Source organism: Hyperolius riggenbachi, chromosome 2 (assembly GCF_040937935.1).
Source record: "Hyperolius riggenbachi isolate aHypRig1 chromosome 2, aHypRig1.pri, whole genome shotgun sequence".
Lineage (NCBI taxonomy): Eukaryota > Metazoa > Chordata > Amphibia > Anura > Hyperoliidae > Hyperolius > Hyperolius riggenbachi.
The window spans coordinates 342,243,328-342,261,356 of record NC_090647.1 but is presented as its reverse complement, the minus strand read 5'-3'; the positions used below and the strand labels follow the sequence as shown (position 1 = coordinate 342,261,356).

The 18,029-nt window shown below is 44.7% G+C and overlaps 1 protein-coding gene across 1 annotated transcript in view; it reads right to left on the bottom strand.

The window, feature by feature from the left end:
- Positions 1-18,029, bottom strand: part of MED20 (mediator complex subunit 20) — a 35,851-nt gene that overhangs the window by 13,096 nt on the left and 4,726 nt on the right. The window lies entirely within an intron of this gene.

The following is an 18,029-nucleotide window of genomic DNA, read 5'->3' as shown; positions in this document are numbered from 1 at the left end:
AGAAGCTGGGAGAGAAGGTGACAACTGTTGGTGCGATTGTTCGAAAATGGAAGGAGCACAAAATGACCATCAATCAACCTCGCTCTGGGGCTCCACGCAAGATCTCACCTCGTGGGGTGTCAATGGTTCTGAGAAAGGTGAAAAAGCATCCTAGAACTACACGGGAGGAGTTAGTAAATGACCTCAAATTAGCAGGGACCACAGTCACCAAGAAAACCATTGGAAACACATTACACCGCAATGGATTAAAATCCTGCAGGGCTCGCAAGGTCCCCCTGCTCAAGAAGGCACATGTGCAGGCCCGTCTGAAGTTTGCCAATGAACACCTGAATGATTCTGTGAGTGACTGGGAGAAGGTGCTGTGGTCTGATGAGACCAAAATAGAGCTCTTTGGCATTAACGCAACTCGCTGTGTTTGGAGGAAGAAAAATGCTGCCTATGACCCCCAAAACACCGTCCCCACCGTCAAGCATGGGGGTGGAAACATTTTGCTTTGGGGGTGTTTTTCTGCTAAGGGCACAGGACAACTTAATCGCATTAACGGGAAAATGGACGGAGCCATGTATCGTGAAATCCTGAACGACAACCTCCTTCCCTCTGCCAGGAAACTGAAAATGGGTCGTGGATGGGTGTTCCAGCACGACAATGACCCAAAACATACAGCAAAGGCAACAAAGGAGTGGCTCAAGAAGAAGCACATTAAGGTCATGGAGTGGCCTAGTCAGTCTCCGGACCTTAATCCAATAGAAAACCTATGGAGGAAGCTCAAGCTCAGAGTTGCACAGAGACAGCCTCGAAACCTTAGGGATTTAGAGATGATCTGCAAAGAGGGGTGGACCAACATTCCTCCTAAAATGTGTGCAAACTTGGTCATCAATTACAAGAAACGTTTGACCTCTGTGCTTGCAAACAAGGGTTTTTCCACTAAGTATTAAGTCTTTTATTGTTAGAGGGTTCAAAAACTTATTTCACTCAATGAAATGCAAATCAGTTGCTATCTTTTATTTAAGGTTATTTTTTCGATTTTCCTTTTGATGTGCTATCTGCCACTGTTAAATTAAACCTACCATTGAAATGATACTGTTCTGAGACTTTTCATTTCTTTGTCATTGGACAAACTTACAAAATCAGTGAGGGGTCAAAAAATTATTTCCTCCACTGTACCTGGGGCTTCCTCCAGCCCCCTTCAGGCTAATCAGTCCCTCGCTGTCCTCCACCACCCGGATCTTCTGCTATGAGTCCTGGTAATTCAGCCAGTCAGCGCTGTCCGGCCGCATGCCGCTCCCACAGCCAGGAACATTCTGCACCTGCGCAATAGTGCTGCACAGGTGTAGTATGCTCCTGGCGGCGGAGTGTGTGCATGCGCACTACGCCCAACTGGCTCAAGTACCTGGACTCATAGCAGAAGATCCAGGTGGTGGAGGAGGACAACGAGGGACTGATTATCCTGAAGGCGGCTGGAGGAAGCCCCAGGTATGTATAAAACTTTAATTTCATCTGTCTCAGGTTTACTTTGTTACACAGTAGTACTAAACTCTACATATGCACTCCCCACAGAGCTGCAGGGAATCCACTGAGAATGCTGTGCACATTGAACACAGAGGTGTTGTCTGTTTACAATCTCCTCATTCCCCTGCAGAGTACATGCACATCATTCTTACATGTACCCACACTTACATTGCCTAGGGCCTGATAGATGTTCTTTGTTCCGGTTTGTACCTTTTAAAAGTACTCTTACCAAGGACTAGTTTTAGTCTAAAGGGAATAAATATAGTAGTCTACATATCCTTCTCACTTCAGTTGTCTTGTAAAATTCCTAAGCGTTGGCAGTAAAGAGACGAATTTCATGTTACATACTTTTAATCAACAAAATTGTAATATGCAAATTAGAGGAGTCGGAGTCGGTGGAATCCTAAACTGAGGAGTCGGAGTCGGTGGAATCCTAAACTGAGGAGTCGGAGTTGGTGGATTTTTGGACCGACTCCACAGCCCTGGTTCCGCCTACCACTTCCGGGTCAGGCCGCTATCAGGCCGTGCGGTGGAATATTGTAAAATAGATGGTGGCCAAGGTTTAAAATAATAAAAGGATGTATTATAAAGACAACGCGTTTCGCGGAGGTCCGCCTTCCGCTTTTTCCAAGTCTAAAATATCAATATGGCAGCATACGTTTTTATACACTAGTGTTCACTATTAATTGACAATTCAGCCAATAGGCCATAAGTAAGGAGGAGTCTATGTGACGTGATCAGCCATAGATGTGAATGAAAAGTAATTTCATGAATATGAATATGCAGATGGTGTTTTAGATGGAGATGCATAACCATCAATAGAAATAGATAGAAAGAATTTGGAAGCAATCCTCAGAAAAATCTAACTACATAAAAGACCAGCCAGTGTTCGTGTTCTTATTTTATATTCCATTCCTTAAGCCAAGATTATCGTATTAAGTCTATATATTGCATTATAGAGAACAGATAGGAGACAGAACTGTCACCACAACTTAGTGGTATCACCACATTGACAGTTCTCATCTCCATCTTTATATCCAATCAAAATCGAACCGTTATTATTATTATTATGGTCACATAGGCACCTGTACATATACATACAAAAAACCATATATACAGCATGGGGTTCAATTACAAATATGCATACACATACACCCTTGCGCGGAACTACCTTATCTACAAATATATATAAGAATACGGTACTATTCAGTTAGCCGGGCGCAACTGAGCTAAGTAATGTATCGATTCATGTTTTTACTGGCCGTCTCGCTGCGGCCAAATGTATCAAAAGTGAGTTAATTGAATTAAATCAAGCCAGCGGCAATGTAACAGATGAAGCCGCCGGCTTCGGCTCTGCCTCCTCTCCTCCCCCTGCCTCTCTCCTATAGAACACTGGCAGCCGGGGGACACGTGTGTCCTCGAGAGCCGTTTGTCGCAAGAAACAAGCAGAGCGGGGAGGCTGCAGACATTGCTTCTGCCAGCACCCACTCTGCAAGAACAAATGGCAGGATTACCTGCCGCGACGAACGACTCTGGGGGGACACGCATGTCTCCGGCTGCCAGTATTGTATAGGAGAGAGGCAGGGGGAGGAGAGAGAGCCGAAGCCGGCGGCTTCATCTGTTACATTGCCGCTGGCTTAATTTAATTCAATTAACTCACTTTTGATACATTTGGCCGCAGCGAGACGGCCAGTAAAAACATGAATCGGTACATTACTTAGCTCAGTTGTGCCCGGCTAACGGAATAGTGCAGAAAATACATATATAAAAATATACATGGCCAAGGAGCGCATGCTCTAACTTTTTAGCTCATCTCCTCCAGGCACCTATTAAGTCCTCTGGTTCCAGCGTGCCAAGTTTTAGTATCCAAAAGGATTCTCGTCTACATAAAATCCTAAATCTCTCATGTCTATTTGTATGGTGCATCTGTTCAATAATAGTAGCTCTCAATTCATCGAAATTCCTATTATGAGCATGATTGAAATGGCTAGAAACTCCATGCTTGGGTTCTCCCTTCTTGATGTTGGACCTATGTTTATTTAAACGTGTCTGAAACTTTTGAGTGGTGCAACCTATGTATGAAAGTTTACATGGGCAGGTTAATAGGTATATCACGTATACACTTTGGCACGTGACACAGCTCTTAATTGGGGATTCTATAGGAGGTACCTGTCCTAAATGTTGTAGCCCATTAGTAATAGTCTTACAACAGAGGCACCTTTTTGATCTACAGGCATAGCAACCCCATTTATTGGTGATACTACTGGGTAGCGCACCTGCAGGTGGCTGACCTATCGTTTTCAATTTACTTGGTGCTATATGGCCCCTGCTAGTTTTCCCCCAACTGAAGATATATTTCGGTTTATTTGGTAGGACTTTTTTAAGGATAGGATCACTTAACAAAATAGGCCAATATTTGACAAATGTAGTTTTACATTCCATTGTTTGCCCAGAGTAATTAAAAACAATAGATAAATTAGTATTGGAGTCTGGACCGTCTCCAAAGCTCTCTCTTGGAGGGCCCCGGAGACAATCTTGTTGTGAAAGTGTGGCAGCTCTCTCACACGCTGCTTCTACTAGGGTCAGCGGATAGTGTTTTTCCTGAAACCGTGTTTTTAGAACAGAGGATTGTTTGTAATAGTCCTCGGTTTTTGTACAGTTCCAAAGGATCCTCAAACTGCCCGAACGGAACATTTATGAGCCAGGGCTTATGATGGGAACTATGGAAATTCAGATAACCATTACGGTTATAATTTATTGTATTTAATGTCCCTGTTGCGGGGTTTATCTCAATTTGAGGATCTAAAAAGTGTATTATCAATGGATCCGTCTCTAATGTAAAATTTAGGCCTAACTCATTGGCGTTCAGATAACCAAGATATTTTGTAAGGTCCTCCAATGTGCCACTCCACACACATATGAAGTCATCAATGAAACTGCGATGTAGGACGAGATTCGCCCGGTATGGGTTGCTGGCCGACCAAATCAATTGGTCCTCCAACCAACCCATATACAGATTTGCAAATGCCAGAGCAAACCTTGTCCCCATCGCCGTCCCTTGCAGCTGCAAATAAAAGCCATCCAAAAAAGTGAAGTAATTGGTCTTCAAAATAAACTCTATAGAGTCAATAAGAAACTGTTTTTGGCTCTGTGGCATAAGAGGATCCCCTTCTAAGTAATATTGTATGGCTTTCAGACCTAGGTCATGTGGAATATTAGTGTACAACGCACTAATGTCAAGAGTCACCCCTATCTATATGTCCCAAGGTTCCATTTGAGATCTTTGAGGGTCTGTAAGGTATGGGTGGTATCTTTCAAGTAAGATGGGAGTTGGCACACATATTTTTGGAGATGTAAGTCTATGTAGTGAGATAATGAACTCGTAATTGACTCGATTCCAGAAAGAATGGGCCTATCGGAGGGTTGGCCTCACATTTATGAACTTTGGGGAGATGATAGAAAAAGGGAACCTTCGGAGCCTGGATGTTCAAATAATGGAATTCTTCTCGCGTAAGTACATTATTAGCTTATGCATGACCAATTAGATCCCGGTATAGTTTCAAAAATACATAAGTTGGATCATGGGACAATTTCTGGTAATATTTGACATACCCGAGGAGACGTAAAGCCTCACCTACATATATATATATATATATATATCCTAAATTACCACTCCCCCCCCCCTTATCTGTTTCCCTTATCACAATAGAATCATTGTTCTTTAATAACTTTATAGCTCTTCTCTCCATATGGGTGAGGTTGTTCCTCTTTATAGGTTTACTTTGGAGTTTAAAAATATCAGCTGTGACCATGTTACTGAAGGTCTCAACTTGAGGGGGATTAAACTTTGACTTCCACTTTAGATTGTAATGAATAGCAGAGATGCCGCCGCGTGGGCAAGCAGCATGGCGGCTATCTCCGCGTTCCAGCCGGCGGCTGGTTCGCCTGGTCCTTCTAGTGCACACAGATTGAGAGCTGCGCGCGCGCGACAGGACCTTTATGCTAGCAGAAGGGGAGTCAGCTGATCAGGCCGATCAGCTGACCCCAGCTATGCTCCGGATTGGCTGAGTGACTGGGGCGGCGCTGTGGATCGCTCTGGGTATATATAGGACTTGCCTGTCAGTTGCAAGTTGTCTGCTGTTGCGAATGCTTACGTGTGAGCACTCAGACCCCAGTCAGATCTTACAGTGTGTTAGAACCAGCCGGAGCTGGGAATTCACACTTAGTCAGATTCCGTTGATAGCCTTAGAAGTATTATTATATTGTGTGACTTGCTTACCATTCTGTAGACTAGTTCCCAGGTGTTGAAATCAAGGACTTCACATCTAAGACTAGGAGATTGCTACATTGCTATTGTTTATGTGTTAGAAGAGTTCCCAGGTGTTGAAACCAAGGACTTCACACCTAGATTAGGATTGTTATATACACTGTTACCTGTTATGATCTCTGGCTTTCTTGACCACTCTCCTGCTTACTGATTCAGTACCTTTGCCTATCTGATAACCTGTTGCCGACATTGCTTGTACCCGGATACCGAATCAGTCTTCCGTCTTTGTACCTTATCTGTCCGTGTGTTGCCGACCTTGCTTGTCTGACCTTTCTGGCTGTCACCCAACCCTTGGGTGATCAGCCTTACTGTACCATCCGTAACACTTGCTCTTCAGGTGTTCATTAGCTGCAAGGGTCACCTGCTCCTCAGGAGACCATCTTGTAGCTCAGTCAGTGGTCTCTACCCCTTAGGAGTCCACTGGCTGCAGTACAGTCTGATTCCCTGCCCCACAGGGAATCCTTAGCTGCAGCACAGTCTGATTCCCTGCCCCGCAGGGAGTCCCTGGCTGCAGTCCGATCATATCTCTCATTACACCATTTATCACTCTTGCAGTCCAGTCAGTGGTCCGTGCTCCTCAGGTGTCCACTGGCTGCAGTACCATCTGATTTCCTGCTCCTCAGGGAATCCTCGGCTGCAGTTCTATCATATCAATCTTTCACCCAGTTCTCTCTAATGCAGCTCAGCCAGTGGTTCCTGCTCCTCAGGTGTCCACTGGCTGCAGTACAATCCAATGTGTGTGAATGTATACTAAGCAGCACTCTAGTGATAACAATACAAAAGTATAAAGGGCCAGGGCATGCACACACTTATCCTGGCTTTGCAGAATGAGCTCCAGTTTATGCTTCTAGCACACTGGAGGCATTAATTACCATTCACTTTCTGGCTACATATGCTTTTATAGCACATGAAATAGGTCACTGCTTGTGCCTGTAGTTTGAAAGCCAAGCCCAAATTTACCTTTAATTCCTGGGGATTAAACGTTCAAGTTACATGGCTGAAGGAATTACCATTAACCCACCAGGAGTTAGATGAAGACAACAGTATTGTAGGTCAATGGTTGCGTGGCAGACTCCACCCTTGTTTATGGATGGTTGTTTCAGAGTGACGTACAAGGCCTCTTTCTAGTCTTGAGGTAATGAGATGTAAAGGAGGCCAAGTATAACACACTGTAAACATGATCTTTAAACAGGGTAGGGTTGACCACATCAATTTCATCTACCAATACATACATTTCTATGCCTCCAGTTCAGAGGATCAACAGCAATTCACACTCAGCCATATAACTCAAACAGTTTAAATTACCACCAGTGACTTTCTTCCCCCCCCCCCCCCCCACTATTAACATTTATTAACCTTCTTGCCGGTCTAATTCCCCGACAAGGAGGCAGCGCAGCACTTTTTTTTTATATATATTTTTTTTTAATCATGTAGCGAGCCCAGGGCTCGCTACATGATAGCCGCTGAGCAGCGGCAGCTCTGCAGCCACTCCGATCGCTTCTGGCAATCGGAGTAAGCAGGAAATCCCGTTCAGAACGGGGATTTCCTGCTGGGCTTCCCCGGTCGCCATGGCGACGGGGCGGGATGACGTCACCGATGTCATCGACGTCGGGACGTCATAGGGAATCCCGATCCACCCCTCAGCGCTGCCTGCCCCCGATTGGCCAGGCTGCGCAGGGGTCTGGGGGGGGGGGGGAGGCGGCTCAGCGCGGCGGATCGGCGGCGAGCGGAAGTTACAAGCAGCTAGCAAAGTGCTAGCTGCTTGTAACAAAAAAAAAAAATTATGCAAATCGGCCCAGCGGGGCCCGGGATAACCGGCAAGGAGGTTAAACAACCAAGACAGGCATACAATATATACATAAAAGTGTCAAATATAAAAATCCAATGACATATCAATTTGCAAGAAAACATGATGCAAATTTGAGTTATTGAAGCAATTAAGATAATGCACAAGAAATAATATTAGCCATTCACATAATATAAGCAGCGAAGCCACAAAAGTCTCATGTAATGGAGGAAATACAGTGACATGCATAACATCCATAGAACAATATTTCCAACCCGCCGAACCAATGCAAGAATAAAGAGTAATAGGTCTTAAGAAGGAAAGAAAGGAGGAAGAAGAAGAAGAATCAGAAAAGTTGAGAGAAGAAAAAGGAAGAAATAAGACAAGGTAACCCAACAGGAGAGCACAGAACAAAAAAATAAATAAAAAACAGGTTAAAGGCATAAACTCCAGAAGTACCCATAATCATCTTGTAAGCATCAGAGTATTGAAATTCCACCCATACAGCCCAAATCAAAATATGCTTGTCCATAGCACTCGCAACCATCTCCACCATAGACTCCACATACTCCACCATTTTAATCCAATGCCTCAAGGTATGTGTGTAATGAGGCAACAGCAGGCTGAACGCGGAGGATTGTCCGCGTCCGCATCATCAGTGCGACCGCCCGCATGGTCGCATGTGGAACGCGGAGAAACGTCCACGTCCGCAGCTGCAGCACGATCCACCGCTCAGTCGCAGACCTCTTGGCGTACTCCACGCCGAGGCTGCACTCCTGGAACACCTTCACAGGGCTCATGGCATGCTGCTCGCCGAGGCACCTCTCATGACAGTCTGGACCCCGTAGGGGCCGCGCGCATGTGCAGTAGAGCCTTTTATACTCTTAGGAGAGTCAGCTGACCTCAGCAAGGTCCTTGAGCTGTGCTGCAAGGTCCTTGAGCCATGTTGTGATTGGTTGAATGGCTTGGCGGGCTGTTTGAGTCCAGCACAGTATAAAAGCAGGCATTCTGCCAGTTGCAGGTTGTCTGCAGTCAGCGAATACTTGTGTGTTAGCACTCAGACCCCAGTCAGATCCCAAAGTGTGCTAGAACCAGCTGGAGCTGGGGATCCACACTTAGCCAGATTCTGTTGATAGCCTAAAGTACTAATTGCATTGTATATTGTGTATGACCTTTTTGCCTGTTACTTGTTTATTCTCTTGTCTCCTGATTTTGTACTTCGCCAGCCCGTACCGTTACCGACTATTGGCTTGGCTTCTGACTACTCTTGTGTTTCTCGATTCTGTACCTCTGCCCATCTGATTTTCCGTTACTGACCTTGGCTTGACCTCTGATCTTGATTTCTGTCTGTTGATTCGGTACTTCCTTGTCAGTTCTGATACCAAACCATTTTCCATTTGACTTCGCCCCCTTTAGTGGTTCGCCCACTAAAGGGTTAACTCTGCTGAGTTCTCCTTGCGGGGAACTCAGTAACTCCTCAGCATATCATTTCTGTTGAGGAACGCGATTCTGCGTTCTTATCCTAGTCGCAGAATCGCACACACTGCCCTTCCTTCCAGAGGTCACCATCCCTCTGAGTTAACGTCAGTGTGGTGGGTTTTCCACAAGTTACCGTATATCTTCTGTACCTTGTGTTTTCCAGAGTACGTATAAATATTTGTATTATTGGTGATTCCGCAGATCACCATATAATCAAATATATCTGTATTACTGGTGATACTGCGGATCACCAATAATCAGAAAACTGAGTGTGTACACCAAAACACCACATTCATAACAGTGTGCCACCGGATTCCTCCAAAATACAGAGATCAAGGCCCTAGCAGCATTGATTAAATGTAAAGTCAGAGACTTTTTGTAAGCTTTAATGGACTCTGTGGTATCATGGAGCAAGAAAGTACCAGGAGCAAAGACAAGCCTGTTGCATGTAATGGTTTGGATCTGTTGGTGGATCAGAGCCCAAAAGGGTTCTATAGCAGGGTAGGACCAGAAGATATGGAGGAGAGAACCCTCAGAGGAGCCACATCTCCAATATCAATCTGGGACCGTCTGGAATATTTTGTGCCCAAATTTAGGGGTCTGCACCATCTTGTTAACAATTTGTAACCCATCTCTTGGGTGTTGACACTCATGTAGGCAGGTAGTTTAAGCTTTATTTAAAACCGGCAAAGATCGCAAATCGCAAGTACTGTACAATCCCAGAAAGTAGAGATCACATAAAGTAGATTGTATAGCTCTTTCAATCGCAGCTAAAAATTGTGCTGGAAAACAATGTTAACACTAAACAAAGTGCTTGTACTTTACAAAGCGCAAACACTACCCTCAGTGGGACGTTGTCCTTACAGTCTATTACTGTGTGTCTGTCACTGAGGAATGAGGGTTTGTTACTGGGGTTCTGTTGCCTCTCTAAGTGAAAAAAAGATTTACTCCTGAGGCCCTGTTCAGTGGTCAGTTGCGTTGCAGAATAATTCTGCATGTCAACTCACTGCCCATACACTTCTATGGGCCTATTCACAGTAACGGATCGCGTTATTCTAACTTGCCGCATGCAGGCTTTGTATTAAAGTCTATGTCCAGTCTCCATTGCAGTTTGCACACATTATAACGTGTGTGTTATGCCACGGACCACTGTGAAGCCAGCCTTAATGTTGTCATATTATGGTTTTATCTATAACATGGCTTGATGTCATTTTAGATTATTGATGAAACATTCTTGAGTACTCAAGAATTCCTGCTGAATATGACTAGATGTACAGCATCAGAATATAAACAAAAAGTATACTTTACCCAAATTTGTTGTTTTTTAATGCTCAGCTCTAGAATATCAGAGGATCAAAACTGTAACTTTCTCTATTATCAGAATGTTTCAGAGGAGTAGACTGTCTGAAAGCTCATTACCACCACAGCCCAGAAGATATGAATTGGTATATTTCTGCCTCGTTAGATGACACCACAGTTCAAGTTCTGGTTTGTCCTCCAGTCTATGACAACTTAAAAGTTTATACTAGGGTAAAACATTTTTGTTTTGATGACTCAATCCATTTTCTCTTTGGGACTAGCTGCCTGTAAGAATGTCATTTTACAAGTGGATTAAAACATGTATCGTTAAATAAAAACACTACCTCAATAGTATATACACTATATTATCAAGCAATACACTGGGCGGTGTGTCCATTTTGAGTTTACAGTACAGTTAGTTATGGTCTACAATTGTTCATATGATGCATATTCTGTTCTCTTTACATTGCCGTTTTGGAAAAATCAAAAATGAAAGTAAAAAAACAAACAAACAAAAAACCACTACCTCCCATTTCCAATCTGTTTGTATACATATGGATTTACGTCAGTCAAGTTAATCGATCCTTGAAAAGAATCAGGGAATTGCTGGTTGAAGAATACTGGGGGGAGTGTTGTCAGGTCACAATAAACAGATCAGCAGAAGGACTTTCTTAGGAAACATACAATCACATGTATACAACCTGACATAGATTTGGATGGGCTGGTTTTATGTTTTCCCCTAGCCTCTGCCAGTGACTAGCAACCAGCAACTTGCCCACACTCAACTCCCTGCAGGATCCTTGGCCATGGATGGATAAGCATCCTGAAGCCAAACACCATCACCAAAAAGTCTCAACCTGCAATCAGGATATGTTATTACTTTATTGTAAAATAAAAGAAAGTAGACACATTGTAAACTTTTGTTAATGGGAACCTGAATTGACAGGAATTTGGAGGTTGCCATCTTCATCCCTCTTATAATCATTGCCAGTTGCCAGATTTCTGTGCTGATGTGCTCAGACCCGGTCTGCCCATGATGCCAAGTGAGGCAACTTTCTCAGGCGGCAGAAGTCTGGGGCCAGCACCAGGCAGAAACAGGAAGTGAAGAGAGTGCCTGGCCAACCTATACTGGGGGCAACTGTACCTGGCTAACCTATACTGGGAGCAACTGTACCTGGCTACCAATACTGGGGGCACCTATACCTGGCTATGGGTAGGTATCTATACTGAGGGTGTTTTTTGGGGGCTCACCGCAGCTATAACATGCAGTGCAAATTGTCGGGGGCAGCATCCTCATATGTTTGCATCAAGCAGCAAAATGTCTAGAACTGGCCCTGGATGCGCTGAGTTTAAGACACTAGCTGAGAATAAGCATCCAAATCTGAGGATTTGACTCCGGTCTGACTCCACTTGCTACATTCTTGTTGCAGTATATTTTCTCCCTCTGTTGTCCCATTCAGCTGTGTCTCACCTTGGAAAAATGGCTCTTCCATCTTGGAAATAGTGCTCATCCCCCCTTCATCCCTCGGAAGAATTCAGCGCTCCCTCTGTGCTGTGTCTGCGTGTCCCAGCTAGAACTAAATAAACTAGAGAGGGAGCATAGCGTGTGTGTGTGTGTGGGGTGGGGGGGGGGGGGTAGGGGGGGCATGTAGCAGGATGGCAATGGGCAGAATTAGGGGAGGCTAACCCCAAAAGACTGCTTCTTCCAGTTTCAAAGTTTGATTTTCGTGGAAAGTCAATTTTTTTTAGGCTTCTACAGGAATCAGGGGGAGCAGACCGCAGACTGGGCATGGAAGAGGGCACAGCAGTATATTCCTTGCTTGTGAAAATGCCTCTGTGCTTCATTTCACAATTTCAATCCAGGCCAGGAATCCTTTAAAGTGGACCCATACTCTTGCACAGGACAAAAGGAAAACATAGAGAAATGCACCCTGTATGTATTCAGAGAGTTTAGGCTGTCTAGTTCCCCCTCATTCGTGTCTAATCCCAAATTGTAATTTGATTCTCCCCTGTGTCACATGACTTCCTATGGCAGATAAGCCCATCTGAAAGCACAGGCTGTAAACAATATGTCTGCTTCCATGAATCAGGAAGTAGAAACTGTGCAGATTTATTTTAGGATTTGTATGAGCTGTAACAAATAAATGTTTTTAGTTTTAAGGTTATAATGCTGAAGTGTATCTTTTAGAGCAGAGATGAAGTCTGAGTTCAGGTCCACTTTAAAGGGACTCCGAGCACCTCTCATGGGCATGCCTTTAAAGAGGAGCTGTTAGGTATAAGGTCTCAGAGAAAATAAACACATATATCAGTAGCTAAAGATTGGCTGTACTTACATTACATATGCATTTCACTGTCCACGTTTGGATTTCACAGAATTTGTATATAGTATATGCAGAGATAGATGCTCCTGACAGCTCATGGCAGGCTCCATGTTTTTCTGTCAAATGTGTCGTCATGTCCTGCCTGCTTCCTGATCACAGATAAGCTGGTACTAAATAACACAGTGTGCAGTGAATATTAATGAGCCATGTGGCTAGGAACAATAGCTGACTCCTGCAGTGTACTCTGCCCGAGATTTATCAGTGCTACGCGATTACAAGCTGCTGTAACGTCTCATTAGCAGCCGAGGGGAGAGCCCCAGAATGCTTTGCAGTATGGTATTGGCTTGCGTCTTCTTAAGAATAACAGACTTGCTGATAAGCACACATCAAAGGTAACTGAGATTTTTATCTTCACTAATTGCTTTTGGGCTTCCTTCTAAACTGTTTAACACAGGAGAATAGAGGTTTAAATTAGCTTCTGCAGCCTGACAGTTACTCTTTAAGACTCCGACCAGTACTGCAAAGTACTTAAAGATGCATATCGTTCTGTAGCTTGTGCTCTCCTCTTTTATTTGATGCCTGAATCACCTTCTACAACAAATAGATTTTGTTCGATTTCAAAAATCGCGGCTGCCATCTTTGCTATGTTATAATTTTCGGATCACCCCTGTCTTCTCTATTAGAGAAGCGCATCACTGAATGAAGCAGGAATAGGAAGTAACACGCATGGCCATTGCAAGAGGCTCATCCAGAGGGGTCATAGCACAAGTTTGTTGGAAGTCGTCTGTCTTACAGGCATGCCCTTGAGAGGTGTTCGGAGACCATTTAAAGAGAACCCGAGGTGGGTTCTAAGAACGGCAATTGGAGGGAAGGGACGCGGGCGGGGACCGGAGCTATGGAGGCGGCGAGGGAGCGCTGAGAGTGACAGATCCAGAGGTAAACAGCCGGCTGCGACATGCTGCGTGTCGACAGCTCGGCGTATGATTTATGGGGGTCAAGCAGAGCGCAGGGGGGCCTGTGGGGGGGATCGGTATAGCAACAGAGGCTGGGCAGTATATGCAGACCCAGCCTCTGTGTGCAATTAGCGTTCTTAGAACCCACCTCGGGTTCACGTTAAGGCTCGGTTCCTGGTTGTTGCAAGAACATACCTGTTGGGTAAATTTTTACAAGCTCCAATCAGCACAGGAAGCAGATCCTGTTGTTAAAAATAGGATCCACTTCCACAGGAAATGGAATGCAGAGTCTGAACCGGTTGTATTTTTCCACAAAGGCCAGGTACACTAGGCTGGGTGCTCCACCTGTGGAAGGAGAAAAAGCAGCACATGACAGAGTGGGGAGAACAATGCGATCCAGCAGTGCTCGGGCATTGAGGAGCGATATAGATCCGGCATGCCAGATCTTTAACAGGCATTGGGCGGCAAATCTTGGCTGAGGTGGTCTTTATAATTTGCTGTGTGTGTGTGTGTGTTGTTTGACAACATATGGCTTCAGTCAACCACTAGCCATGAGTGAAAGAAAAGTTTGTATGTTATTGTTTATATTCTATTAAAAATAGTTAAAGGGGCAGGGTCTGTTTTTTCCAGAGTAAAACGAGCCATAAATTACTTTTCTTCTGTGTTGCTGTCACTTACAGTAGGCAGTAGATATCTGACAGAAGCGACAGGTTTTGGACTAGTCCATCTCTTAATAGGAGATTCTCAGCAAGTCTTTTATCCTTTATAAAGATATTCCCTAAAAATGATTTAAACAATTATGCTGGCCAGCTTCCCTGTCACTACACAGTTTTTGGCAGTTGGACAGAGCAACTGCCATGCACTAAGTGTTTTTGAAAATAAATAAATCTCTGAAAATCCCCTCACGAAGAGATGGACTAGTCCAAAACATGTCACTTCTGTCAGATTTCTACTACCTACTGTAAGTGACAGCAACATAGGAGAAAAGTAATTTATGGCTCATTTTACTCTTGAAAAAGATGTACGTCTTATTTGTTTATGTTTGCACACATTTTAAATTTTACAATTTTTCGCCATAGTGCCCCTTTAAGAAATAATAAATTCTGCCAGGGTATGTAACTTATGAGTATAACCATATTTAGTAAATTATTCAGGATACCCACTTATATGTTACTTATCCTGGTTTCACTATAAGAAACACTTCCTGTATGTAAATACTGTACTGCTGTTTATTGGTATGTATCCCCGCCCTCCCAGTGATGCTGGGTCTAGGCTGTTTAGCAATACGGAATTTTTCCTTCCCTCTGGTTTGTTTTAAAGTGGAGCTGAGCTCTTGCACAAGACAGAAGGAAAACATAAAGAAATGCACCCTGTATATATTTAGAGAGTTTGGCCAACCACTGGGCAAACTACGGCCTGCGGGCCGGATGCGTGCGCTGCTTCTCCGGCCTGCCGACAAGTGGCTAGATTCCCCTCCTAACTCCCTGTAAAATTGCGAGTGGGCAGCGGAGGATTTGAAACTCACCTTGCTCACGGATGTCCCGTGTCGTGTCTCCAAGGCAACTGGACATCATATGACGTGACGTCAGGAATCACCAGTGTGTAATACCATTGTGGCCATGGAGACATGATGTGGGACATCCGTGAGCGAGGTGAGTTTCAAATCCCCGCTGCTCGCTCACAATTTTACAGGGAGGGAGTGGTGGAATTTGAAGAATGCGGCCCGGGCCGCATAAACTTTGCCCAGGCCTGGTTTAGCCTGTCTAATTCACACTCATCTGTGATTAAGCACAAGTGTAATTTGATCCCTCAGCTGTGTCAGAGAGCCTAATTTGAAAGTACAGGATGTTAACAATATGTCTGCTTCCATTAAAGCAGTAAGTAGATACACTGAAGATTTATTTTCGGATTTGTATCAGCTGTAACAAAGAAATGTTTTTTCTTTAAAGGTTATTATGCTGTTGTGTATCTTTTAGAGCAGAGAGGAAGTTCTGAGTTCAGGTCCGCTTTAACCTCCCTGGTGTTATGATTATTTCCAGATTTAGGGTATAAAAGCCGAGCAATTTTTTCACAAGCTTTTGAACCCTAAAACCAAGAAAAAAACAAAACAAAAAACAAAAAAAAAACATCCCACAGAAAGATCAGCAGCCCCTGCATATAACTCACTCAGGCACAGGATTACCACTCTGAGCTGCGGATTTCCGTCCCGAGCCTGACTTAGGATTACCGCTAAGGAGGTTAACCCTCCTGGCGGTTTATTAAAATCCGCCAGGGGGCAGCAAAGCCTGTTTTAAAAAAAAATATTTTCATGTAGCGAGACAAGGTCTCGCTACATGATAGCCGCTGCTCAGCGGCATCCCCCCAGCCAATCCGATCGCCTCCGGCGATCTGAGATCCCGTTCAAAGAACGGGATCTCCTGGAAGGCCTCCCCCGTTGCCATGGCGACGGGCGGGATGACGACACCGACGTCGTGACGTCAAAGGGGACTCCGATCCACCCCACAGCACTGCCTGGCACTGATTGGCCAGGCAGCGCACGGGGTCGGGAGGGGGGGATGGGCTGCGGCACGTTGGATAGCGGCGGATCGGCGGCGATCGGATTGCACACGCAGCTAGCAAAGTGCTAGCTGCGTGTAGCAAAAAAAAAAAAATTATGCAAATCGGCCCAGCGGGGCCTGAGCGGTGCCTTCCGGCAGCATAGCCCGTGCTCAGCGCGGGCTTACCGCCAGGAAGGTTAAAGGCGTCATCAGGCAAAGAATAGGAAAGCTGATTTACTTACCTGGGGCTTTCTCCAGCCCCTTGCAGCTGTCACACGCTGACAGCTCCGTTCGCAGCCGCCGGTACGGGGCCCCCGCACAGTGCAGAGGATGACCTCGAGGTCGTCCATACTGCACCTGTGTGAAGCTCCACTGTCAATCAAGCCCATGTTGTCCGCGGTGTACTGGGCAGGCACAGAACTACTGTCAGCGTGGGATAGACAGCTGCAAGGGGCTGGAGAAAGCCACAGGTAAGTAAATCGGCTTTCCTATTATTTACCTGATGACTCCTTTAAGCAAAAGCTACTTTTGCTATTACTGTATAAATTTTAGCCAATACAGAAAGGGGCATGTACCAGTGAAGTAGAACCTAATAACTAGTTTCTTGAGTTACACACAAAATGTTCCCAGTGTTATGCCCCTATCACAATTTAGTGCCAGTTTGGGGGAAATCCCAGTAACAAACAAAAACGCTTCATGTTGTAGTAGGAAACAGGAGAACCTGAAAGAACCGTGTGCAAGCAAGGGAGAACATGTAACTCTATATGCAGTAAGAGAAAGAAGTATTTGATCCCCTGCTGATGTTGCGTTTTTGCCCTCTGATCAAGAAATAATTGTATTGGTAGGTTTACTGTAGTTGTAAAAGACAGAAAAACAAAAAAAAGAACCCTCAAAAACCCAGTACCCCAAACTCACAGCTTGGTGTGCAATAATGCCTTCCTGCAGTAAATATTAAAATATGAACAGTTACATCCAGGGCTGTGGAGTCGGTACAAAAATCTTCCGACTCCAACCCCGACTCCTCAGTTTAAGAAACCACCGACTCCAACTCCGACTCCGGGTACCCAAAATGACTCTGACCCTGACTCTGACTCCTTAGTCTAATACTAACCAGGGCTGTGGATATTGTACAAAATCATCCGAGTCCGACTCCCAACTCCTCATTTTATGAAATCCCCATCTACGACTCCAACTCAGAGTACCCAAAATTGCTCCGACTCGAACTCCAACTCCACAGCCCTGGTTACATCGTATCGCCGGCTAAAAGAACCGATGTAAAATCTGCTACACAAGTGCTGTAACAAGGCCAAAAATATAACAAGGATAACAAAAGGCCAAATATGCAGAGGACAAGCTACGGCTGAAGAGCAGATCAGTGCTTGTCAGAGGATTCCAAAAACATGTTTGTTTACACAGGCAGCAACGCAGCACACACCACACACATCACATACACCGAAAATACCACACACACACTGCACAAACCAAACACATACCGCACAAACTGCTTACACCATACACACCGTAAATACCCCACACTTCACACACAACACACACACACACTACATAAACCACTTACACCGCAAAATACCACACACACTACAAGTACCACACACCGCAAACACCACATACACTACACATGCCGCATACACCACACACATACATCACACACACCTCACAAACCGTCCACACCACACATAATGCACACAACACATACACCACACAAAGAACACACACCACACTGCACAAACTGCTCACACCACACACTGCAAATACTGCACACACAGCTCCATATCAATGTGCGTTCACTCAGGCAAAAAC